Raw genomic sequence first — 9432 nt, 5'->3', positions numbered from 1 at the left:
GCCTCTGAAAACACAAAGAGGGATATAACACTCCTGAAACTATTTACGAACAAGAACTTTTATTAATACGACAGAAGCAAAACAAAGTCTTCAGAAATTAAAACATGACTCAAATGAGTCACGTACCCAAAAGTTGCCGTGACCCGGATTCGAACCGGGGTTGCTGCGGCCACAACGCAGAGTACTAACCACTATACGATCACGGCATGCGGCCAACGGATGCTACTGGGAATGCTGTTTCCACCTCTGGTGCTTCCATTCCTGGAATTGATTCCGAGGAGACTGGAGGAGCTGGGTGACCTGGAATCCTTAGGGCAAGACTATATGAGAACCTTGACGTGGTCCTCTTTTGGAACCAGTAGAGGAATATCAGTATATCCAAATATTCTACAGACAAGTTTGTCATCCTTTTGAAAAAAAAAAATGCATGACCAGTTTGATACTGCCCACATAGGAAGCTGCATGTTGTCAGTTTCTTTTTGGATAAACTTGTGCAGCTTCAATAAGAACGAGGCTGTCGGACATGTCAATCACTTGCTGGATGTTTTTCTTTGGTAAGTCACAGACAGAGAAGCCAATCACAGAAATTCCTTTGAGCACAGACCACAGCTCATTCCTCTGATCTTTTTGATTTAAAAGGTCATTTTCCCATACGGGAGTCGAACCGGGCCGCCTGGGTGAAACCAGGAATCTAACCGCTAGACCATATGGGAAAGGCGCACAATACTAGACTGACCAAAAAAAACATAACACTTGTGAAACTATGTAGTTACAAGGTTTTCATCAATACGGTACAAGCAAAATGAAAGCTTTCAACATAAGCATGACACAACCAAAGCCCAAAGTACGCCATGACTTGATTTAAACCAAAATCGGTATGACTACGACGTCGATCACTAACCGCTACACGATCATTGAATGCAGTTGATGGGTGCCATCCAGCTCCCCTATACCACATTGCCTGTAGTGCTCTGAAAATGTTATGAACAATTAGAAACATTAACCACAGTTTTCAAGAAAATTCACTATGTGAATTAAACATTCAAGTTTTTATACGAGAAAACCTGTGCAATCTTGCCCTGAAAACACCAGAGGGATATAACACTCCTGAAACTATTTACGAACAAGAACTGTATTAATACGACAGAAGCAAAACAAAGTCTTCAGAAATTAAAACATGACTCAAATGAGTCACGTACCCAAAAGTTGCCGTGACCGGATTCGAACCGGGGTTGCTGCGGCCACAACGCAGAGTACTAACCACTATACGATCACGGCATGCGGCCAACGGATGCTACTGGGAATGCTGTTTCCACCTCTGGTGCTTCCATTCCTGGAATTGATTCGAGGAGACTGGAGGAGCTGGGTGACCTGGAATCCTTAGGGCAAGACTATTGAGAACCTTGACGTGGTCCTCTTTTGGAACCAGTAGAGGAATATCAGTATATCCAAATATTCTAAAGACAAGTTTGTCATCCTTTGAAAAAAAAAAAAATGCATGACCAGTTTGATACTGCCCACATAGGAAGCTGCATGTTGTCAGTTTCTTTTGGATAAACTTGTGCAGCTTCAATAAGAACGAGGCTGTCGGACATGTCAATCACTTGCTGGATGTTTTCTTTGGTAAGTCACAGACAGAGAAGCCAATCACAGAAATTCCTTTGAGCACAGACCACAGCTCATTCCTCTGATCTTTTTGATTTAAAAGGTCATTTTCCCATACCGGAGTCGAACCCGGGCCGCCTGGGTGAAAACCAGGAATCCTAACCGCTAGACCATATGGGAAAGGCGCACAATACTAGACTGACCAAAAAAAAAAAACATAACACTTGTGAAACTATGTAGTTACAAGGATTTTCATCAATACGGTACAAGCAAAATTAAAGCTTTCAACATAAGCATGACACAACCAAAGCCCAAAGTACGCCGTGACTTGGATTTAAACCAAAATCGGTATGACTACGACGTCGATCACTAACCGCTACACGATCATTGAATGCAGTTGATGGGTGCCATCCAGTTCCCCTATACCACATTGCCTGTAGTGCTCTGAAAATGTTATGAACAATTAAGAAACATTAACCACAGTTTTTCAAGAAAATTCACTATGTGAATTAAACATTCAAGTTTTTATACGAGAAAACCTGTGCAATCTTGCCCTGGAAAACACACAGAGGGATATAACACTCCTGAAACTATTTACGAACAAGAACTTTTATTAATACGACAGAAGCAAAACAAAGTCTTCAGAAATTAAAACATGACTCAAATGAGTCACGTACCCAAAAGTTGCCGTGACCCGGATTCGAACCGGGGTTGCTGCGGCCACAACGCAGAGTACTAACCACTATACGATCACGGCATGCGGCCAACGGATGCTACTGGGAATGCTGTTTCCACCTCTGGTGCTTCCCATTCCTGGAATTGATTCCGAGGAGACTGGAGGAGCTGGGTGACCTGGAATCCTTAGGGCAAGACTATATGAGAACCTTGACGTGGTCCTCTTTTGGAACCAGTAGAGGAATATCAGTATATCCAAATATTCTAAAGACAAGTTTGTCATCCTTTTGAAAAAAAAAAAAAAATGCATGACCAGTTTGATACTGCCCACATAGGAAGCTGCATGTTGTCAGTTTTTTTTTGGATAAACTTGTGCAGCTTCAATAAGAACGAGGCTGTCGGACATGTCAATCACTTGCTGGATGTTTTTCTTTGGTAAGTCACAGACAGAGAAGCCAATCACAGAAATTCCTTTGAGCACAGACCACAGCTCATTCCTCTGATCTTTTTTGATTTAAAAGGTCATTTTCCCATACCGGGAGTCGAACCCGGGCCACCTGGGTGAAAACCAGGAATCCTAACCGCTAGACCATATGGGAAAGGCGCACAATACTAGACTGACCAAAAAAAAAAAACATAACACTTGTGAAACTATGTAGTTACAAGGATTTTCATCAATACGGTACAAGCAAAATGAAAGCTTTCAACATAAGCATGACACAACCAAAGCCCAAAGTACGCCGTGACTTGGATTTAAACCAAAATCGGTATGACTACGACGTCGATCACTAACCGCTACACGATCATTGAATGCAGTTGATGGGTGCCATCCAGCTCCCCTATACCACATTGCCTGTAGTGCTCTGAAAATGTTATGAACAATTAAGAAACATTAACCACAGTTTTTCAAGAAAATTCACTATGTGAATTAAACATTCAAGTTTTTATACGAGAAAACCTGTGCAATCTTGCCCTGGAAAACACACAGAGGGATATAACACTCCTGAAACTATTTACGAACAAGAACTTTTATTAATACGACAGAAGCAAAACAAAGTCTTCAGAAATTAAAACATGACTCAAATGAGTCACGTACCCAAAAGTTGCCGTGACCCGGATTCGAACCGGGGTTGCTGCGGCCACAACGCAGAGTACTAACCACTATACGATCACGGCATGCGGCCAACGGATGCTACTGGGAATGCTGTTTCCACCTCTGGTGCTTCCCATTCCTGGAATTGATTCCGAGGAGACTGGAGGAGCTGGGTGACCTGGAATCCTTAGGGCAAGACTATATGAGAACCTTGACGTGGTCCTCTTTTGGAACCAGTAGAGGAATATCAGTATATCCAAATATTCTAAAGACAAGTTTGTCATCCTTTTGAAAAAAAAAAAATGCATGACCAGTTTGATACTGCCCACATAGGAAGCTGCATGTTGTCAGTTTCTTTTTGGATAAACTTGTGCAGCTTCAATAAGAACGAGGCTGTCGGACATGTCAATCACTTGCTGGATGTTTTTCTTTGGTAAGTCACAGACAGAGAAGCCAATCACAGAAATTCCTTTGAGCACAGACCACAGCTCATTCCTCTGATCTTTTTTGATTTAAAAGGTCATTTTCCCATACCGGGAGTCGAACCCGGGCCGCCTGGGTGAAAACCAGGAATCCTAACCGCTAGACCATATGGGAAAGGCGCACAATACTAGACTGACCAAAAAAAAAAAACATAACACTTGTGAAACTATGTAGTTACAAGGATTTTCATCAATACGGTACAAGCAAAATTAAAGCTTTCAACATAAGCATGACACAACCAAAGCCCAAAGTACGCCGTGACTTGGATTTAAACCAAAATCGGTATGACTACGACGTCGATCACTAACCGCTACACGATCATTGAATGCAGTTGATGGGTGCCATCCAGCTCCCCTATACCACATTGCCTGTAGTGCTCTGAAAATGTTATGAACAATTAAGAAACATTAACCACAGTTTTTCAAGAAAATTCACTATGTGAATTAAACATTCAAGTTTTTATACGAGAAAACCTGTGCAATCTTGCCCTGGAAAACACACAGAGGGATATAACACTCCTGAAACTATTTACGAACAAGAACTTTTATTAATACGACAGAAGCAAAACAAAGTCTTCAGAAATTAAAACATGACTCAAATGAGTCACTTACCCAAAAGTTGCCGTGACCCGGATTCGAACCGGGGTTGGTTGCTGCGGCCACAACGCAGAGTACTAACCACTATACGATCACGGCATGCGGCCAACGGATGCTACTGGGAATGCTGTTTCCACCTCTGGTGCTTCCCATTCCTGGAATTGATTCCGAGGAGACTGGAGGAGCTGGGTGACCTGGAATCCTTAGGGCAAGACTATATGAGAACCTTGACGTGGTCCTCTTTTGGAACCAGTAGAGGAATATCAGTATATCCAAATATTCTAAAGACAAGTTTGTCATCCTTTTGAAAAAAAAAAAAATGCATGACCAGTTTGATACTGCCCACATAGGAAGCTGCATGTTGTCAGTTTCTTTTTGGATAAACTTGTGCAGCTTCAATAAGAACGAGGCTGTCGGACATGTCAATCACTTGCTGGATGTTTTTCTTTGGTAAGTCACAGACAGAGAAGCCAATCACAGAAATTCCTTTGAGCACAGACCACAGCTCATTCCTCTGATCTTTTTTGATTTAAAAGGTCATTTTCCCATACCGGGAGTCGAACCCGGGCCGCCTGGGTGAAAACCAGGAATCCTAACCGCTAGACCATATGGGAAAGGCGCACAATACTAGACTGACCAAAAAAAAAAAAACATAACACTTGTGAAACTATGTAGTAACAAGGATTTTCATCAATACGATACAAGCAAAATTAAATCTTGCAACATAAACATGAGACAACTAAAGCCCAAAGTACGCCGTGACACAGATTCAAACCAAAGTCGGTACGATCACAACGTCAATCACATTTGCCTTGGAAAACAAAAAGAGAAATAACAATTTACAAAGAACTTCATAAATTTAGTTTTTTAAGGTAGTTGAACCTTTTCTTTTGATTAGATGTGAATTTATTCATTTCATTTCAATTTCATTAATTTTTTCTGGTTGCGAGTCACATCTGATGAAGGATGATCCAACAGATTGTTCTGCCGATCAACAAAATCAGCAATTAAAATATATCTATCTTTGAAAAGAATTAACTAAATAGATTTTACATGTTGGATAAGTGAGGGGTTTTAACTGTTTGTTACCAGTTAACTAAAGTAACCTTCACTCAAAAATAGTAATATAAAAACAGACCTTTTTTAAGATAAGGGTACCAAAATCCTTCAAATGTCTCAGTACTTGTAACACCAAGCACTGGCGATCACACTGGGGTAATCTGCAGCGAAGGCATCCGGGCCATGGCAGGTGCATGAAACGGACACTGGAAATCATCTTAGCCATGAGCTTTTATTCCTTCCCCAGTCAAGTTCAATACGGACTGACCATTACAACAGTCAAAACAAACAAAACAAAAACAAAAACACTTGTGACAGAATAGTGTGTAATATTCCAGATTCTAACAGCATGATATACCATCATGAAATGCAGAATTTTCATTACACTTATATTTGCTTTATACATTTACTTTCACTTTACATGCAACTTTATATGCTTTTAATCACATACGGTATTAATAATTCATATCATATCAATGTGTACAGCAGTAGTATGCAGTAAAATGTATTGTTTAATTGTTAATGTAGAAACTTATCCCATTAAGTTTATTACATGCCACATCAAGCATCAAATAATTAAATAAATACCTTCCATATTTATGTCACAGAAATCATCCAGCTAAGCCCCTTATTATCCACTGATGGAAAATACATTTCCTGTATGTGGACACCTGAACATCACACCCATATGTACTTGTTGAACATCTCATTCCAAATTGGACCCCCCTGTTGCTTTAACAGGCTCTGCTAATCTGGGAAGGCTTTCCAGTATATTTTGGAACATGGCTGCAAGAATTCGCTTCCATTCAGTCACAACAGCATTAGTGACTTTGGACAGTGATGTTGGGCATAAGACCTGGCTTGCAGTCAGCATTCCAATTCATTCCACCCGTGTTTGATGGGGTAGAGGTCAGGACCCTGTGCAGGCCAGTCAAGTTCTTCCCCACCAAACCATTTCTTTACAGACTTTGCTTTGTGCATGGGGGCATTGGAACAGGAAAGGGCCCTCCCCAAACTGTTACCGACACATTGGAATTTTCTAGAATGTCCCTGTATGTTGTAGCATTAAGATTTCCCTTCACTTGAACTAAGGGGCTTAGCCCAAACCATGAAAAACAGCCCCAGACCATTATTCCTCCTCCATCAAACTTACCAGTTGGCACTATCCATTCCGCCAAACCCAGATTCGTCTCTCAGACTGCCAGATAGTGAAGCTTGATTCATCACTCTAGAAAACGCGTAAGCACGTGGCATTCCCAAATATAAAATGGCGACCGGCAGTATGAATACAATGGATTGTTGGTTACACAATAAGCTGACTTAGCTCGGAAACACTTACAATTCAAAGCAAATGCACCACCGTAAAGAACATTATACAAATCACCGTATCAGTAGTGCACCTAACGCTTTCTGATAGGGAAACATGCTTGTGCAAATTGCATGAGAACTTGAGCTTTGTAGCTCAAAAGTTTTGCAGCATGAAGTTGCTCAACACCCCTGAACTGGAAACGTTGATGGCAGATATCTGTTGTGACCAAACGAACAAAGAGTACATGTACAATGACTGTGGGAACTGCAAAGAGAAGGACTTCCCATTGCTCAGGGAGTATGAAGGCTCCACCCAAGTAGCATACATGCAGTAGGTCACAGAGGACACAAAAGGACAACCAAAGGACTACATTGAAACAACCTTCAAGAATACAGTCAAAAAGAAGGTTGAGAGCATGCTAGATGATCTCATCAAGCTCTTCAACGGCATGCTTGTGAAATTCAAACGCCATGCATTCAACATCCGACAACAGTACAGATACTGCAGAGAACTGAAGAGGAACATGACTGAGAACGAATGTATCATATATGTGGACTTCTCTGAGAATTACATATGTAAATATGCATCTGAGATCCAGGCAGTGCACTTTGGTGTATCCCATGAGCAAGCAACGTTGCACACTGGAGTTTTATATGTAGGACCAGATGCTGAGCCAGTGTGCTTAGCAGCATCTCGTCATCACGACTGAAGGGGCCCCCAGCCATATGGGAACATCTAAGCCCCATTCTGTCCTATGTCAAAAACCTCTTCCCTGCTGTCACAGTGGTCCATTTCCTCAGCGATGGACCTTGTATGCACTACCGCCAGAAGGGGAACTTCTGCCTCTTCACCTCCCTCCTCCACAAAAAGGGATTCCAAGCTGGCACGTGGAATTTCTTCGAGACCAGCCACGGGAAAGGGGCGCCAGATGGGGTTGGATGTGTTATGAAGAGGAGTGCAGATCGGTTGGTGAGCCACGGCCGCGACATCCCAATGCAATGGATGTTTGAGGCCTTGGTGCACACAGGCACCACTATTAAACTTTTATACGTAAGTGAAGTGTCCATTGACAGGTCAATGAAGGACATGCCAGACAGCATCCCCCAAGTCCCATCAACAATGAGAATACACCAGGTTGTAACTACCTCTCCTGGGCAGATGTTGTAAAGGGATGTGAGCTGCATGTGCACTGTAGACAAGATTTTACAGTGCACATGCTATAACACAAAGGCATTCAGCTTCAACACACCAAGCACACCAACGACAGAAGAGACCGAATGGGTCATAAAATATGACGGAGACCTCTACCCAGGCATCATCACCGCCATTGATGAGGTTCAGGCACAAGTGAGAAGCATGCACCGTGTGGGAGTGAACCGATTCTTCTGGCCCACCAGAGAGGACATGTAACCGCCTGTCACCATGAGATCCAAAAAGCTTGTGGAGTAGGGCTGTCACTTTTTCCCAAAATCAAGTTGGAAGGAATCCAAAGTAAAAGAGAATTTGTTTGTTGTTATTATTATTGTTATTGTATCTGGCCATGTTATTGTTAAATGAAATATATTTTTATATTGAAATATGTTTTAACTATGTTTTTATATTTTATATTGTTAAATGAAATATGTTTTTATATTGAAAAATTCAGAAATTAGTTCATTGAATTAAAAAGATGTTTGGACTATATCAGTTGTCAGTCATATTCTAATGAATTAGGTCCTTATTATATGTCCTTGGCTGAACTTCAACATATTAGTCTAATATTACATTAACATTAAAATCATACTAATAATTTAAAATAGGAATGCTTACCAAAACTTAATTAAAGAACACAAAACTTTTAACTTTTCCTGCATCAACAAACGGTCAGTCCTGTCACACAGGACATTATGATATAAAAATGGACTATTTGAGAAAATATTGATGAATTAATCTCTTTAACTGTGTAGATGAAGGTGGGGGTATATATCCACCCTTACATTTTTGTAAAAATCTCCTATGTAAAGGTAGTTTCTTTTACAACTATATGAGTGCCTTGACGGTTATTCTGCGACAGGGCCTGACCCTAGTTGACTGAAAAGTTGCTTATATTTCTTATAGGAATTACAAAACCATGTTAGATACAATCAGGGACATGTGATGAATAAGAAAATGCTATTTTTATCAAAGAAATTCACTAGGAAACCATTCTATCATATACAAATTTGTCTGTGACAGGGCCTGACGTTTTAGGGGTGAAATGCATATGAAAATGTAGGCTATTTTATTCAAGCATAAAAACATGCTGAGATGGCATGATATGTTTCTTATAGTTTAACATGTCCTCCATATGACTCAATGTTTAGATTCAAGAATAAGATCTTTTTCCCCCAAGATTTTTAGAAGTGGAAATGTACGTTTCTGGTAGAATGTCACTCACCAGCTCAACAAGATTGCTGTTGAATGAGGCCTGCTTTGTTATGGGTTGGAGTGAAACCATACAAGGTGGTAGATCACCGGGAACAGAATTTGTTCATAGCCTACGGTTTAACATGCAGGCTTTGTGTATGTATGTCTGTCTCCGGATTTAAGTATCTTACGGTTCATTTATATGCATTATTATTACAATTTACACA

The 9432-nt window shown here is 40.8% G+C and overlaps 7 non-coding genes across 7 annotated transcripts; all 7 read right to left on the bottom strand.

Annotated features, from left to right (window-relative positions):
- Positions 1-134: 134 nt before the first annotated feature.
- On the bottom strand, positions 135-206 carry trnah-gug (transfer RNA histidin (anticodon GUG)). The gene has a single exon. It is a non-coding gene; the product is annotated as a tRNA-His (tRNA).
- A 2084-nt stretch (positions 207-2290) lies between these two features.
- On the bottom strand, positions 2291-2362 carry trnah-gug (transfer RNA histidin (anticodon GUG)). Its single transcript has one exon. It is a non-coding gene; the product is annotated as a tRNA-His (tRNA).
- Positions 2363-2807: 445 nt separating this feature from the next.
- On the bottom strand, positions 2808-2879 carry trnae-uuc (transfer RNA glutamic acid (anticodon UUC)). Its single transcript has one exon. It is a non-coding gene; the product is annotated as a tRNA-Glu (tRNA).
- A 505-nt stretch (positions 2880-3384) lies between these two features.
- On the bottom strand, positions 3385-3456 carry trnah-gug (transfer RNA histidin (anticodon GUG)). The gene has a single exon. It is a non-coding gene; the product is annotated as a tRNA-His (tRNA).
- Positions 3457-3898: 442 nt separating this feature from the next.
- On the bottom strand, positions 3899-3970 carry trnae-uuc (transfer RNA glutamic acid (anticodon UUC)). Its single transcript has one exon. It is a non-coding gene; the product is annotated as a tRNA-Glu (tRNA).
- A 505-nt stretch (positions 3971-4475) lies between these two features.
- trnah-gug (transfer RNA histidin (anticodon GUG)) lies at positions 4476-4551 on the bottom strand. Its single transcript has one exon. It is a non-coding gene; the product is annotated as a tRNA-His (tRNA).
- A 443-nt stretch (positions 4552-4994) lies between these two features.
- trnae-uuc (transfer RNA glutamic acid (anticodon UUC)) lies at positions 4995-5066 on the bottom strand. Its single transcript has one exon. It is a non-coding gene; the product is annotated as a tRNA-Glu (tRNA).
- Positions 5067-9432: the final 4366 nt, after the last annotated feature.

This window comes from Anguilla rostrata, chromosome 9 (genome assembly GCF_018555375.3).
Source record: "Anguilla rostrata isolate EN2019 chromosome 9, ASM1855537v3, whole genome shotgun sequence".
Taxonomy (NCBI): domain Eukaryota; kingdom Metazoa; phylum Chordata; class Actinopteri; order Anguilliformes; family Anguillidae; genus Anguilla; species Anguilla rostrata.
Note: the sequence above shows the minus strand (reverse complement) of the source record. Positions and strands in the feature narration are given on the sequence as shown.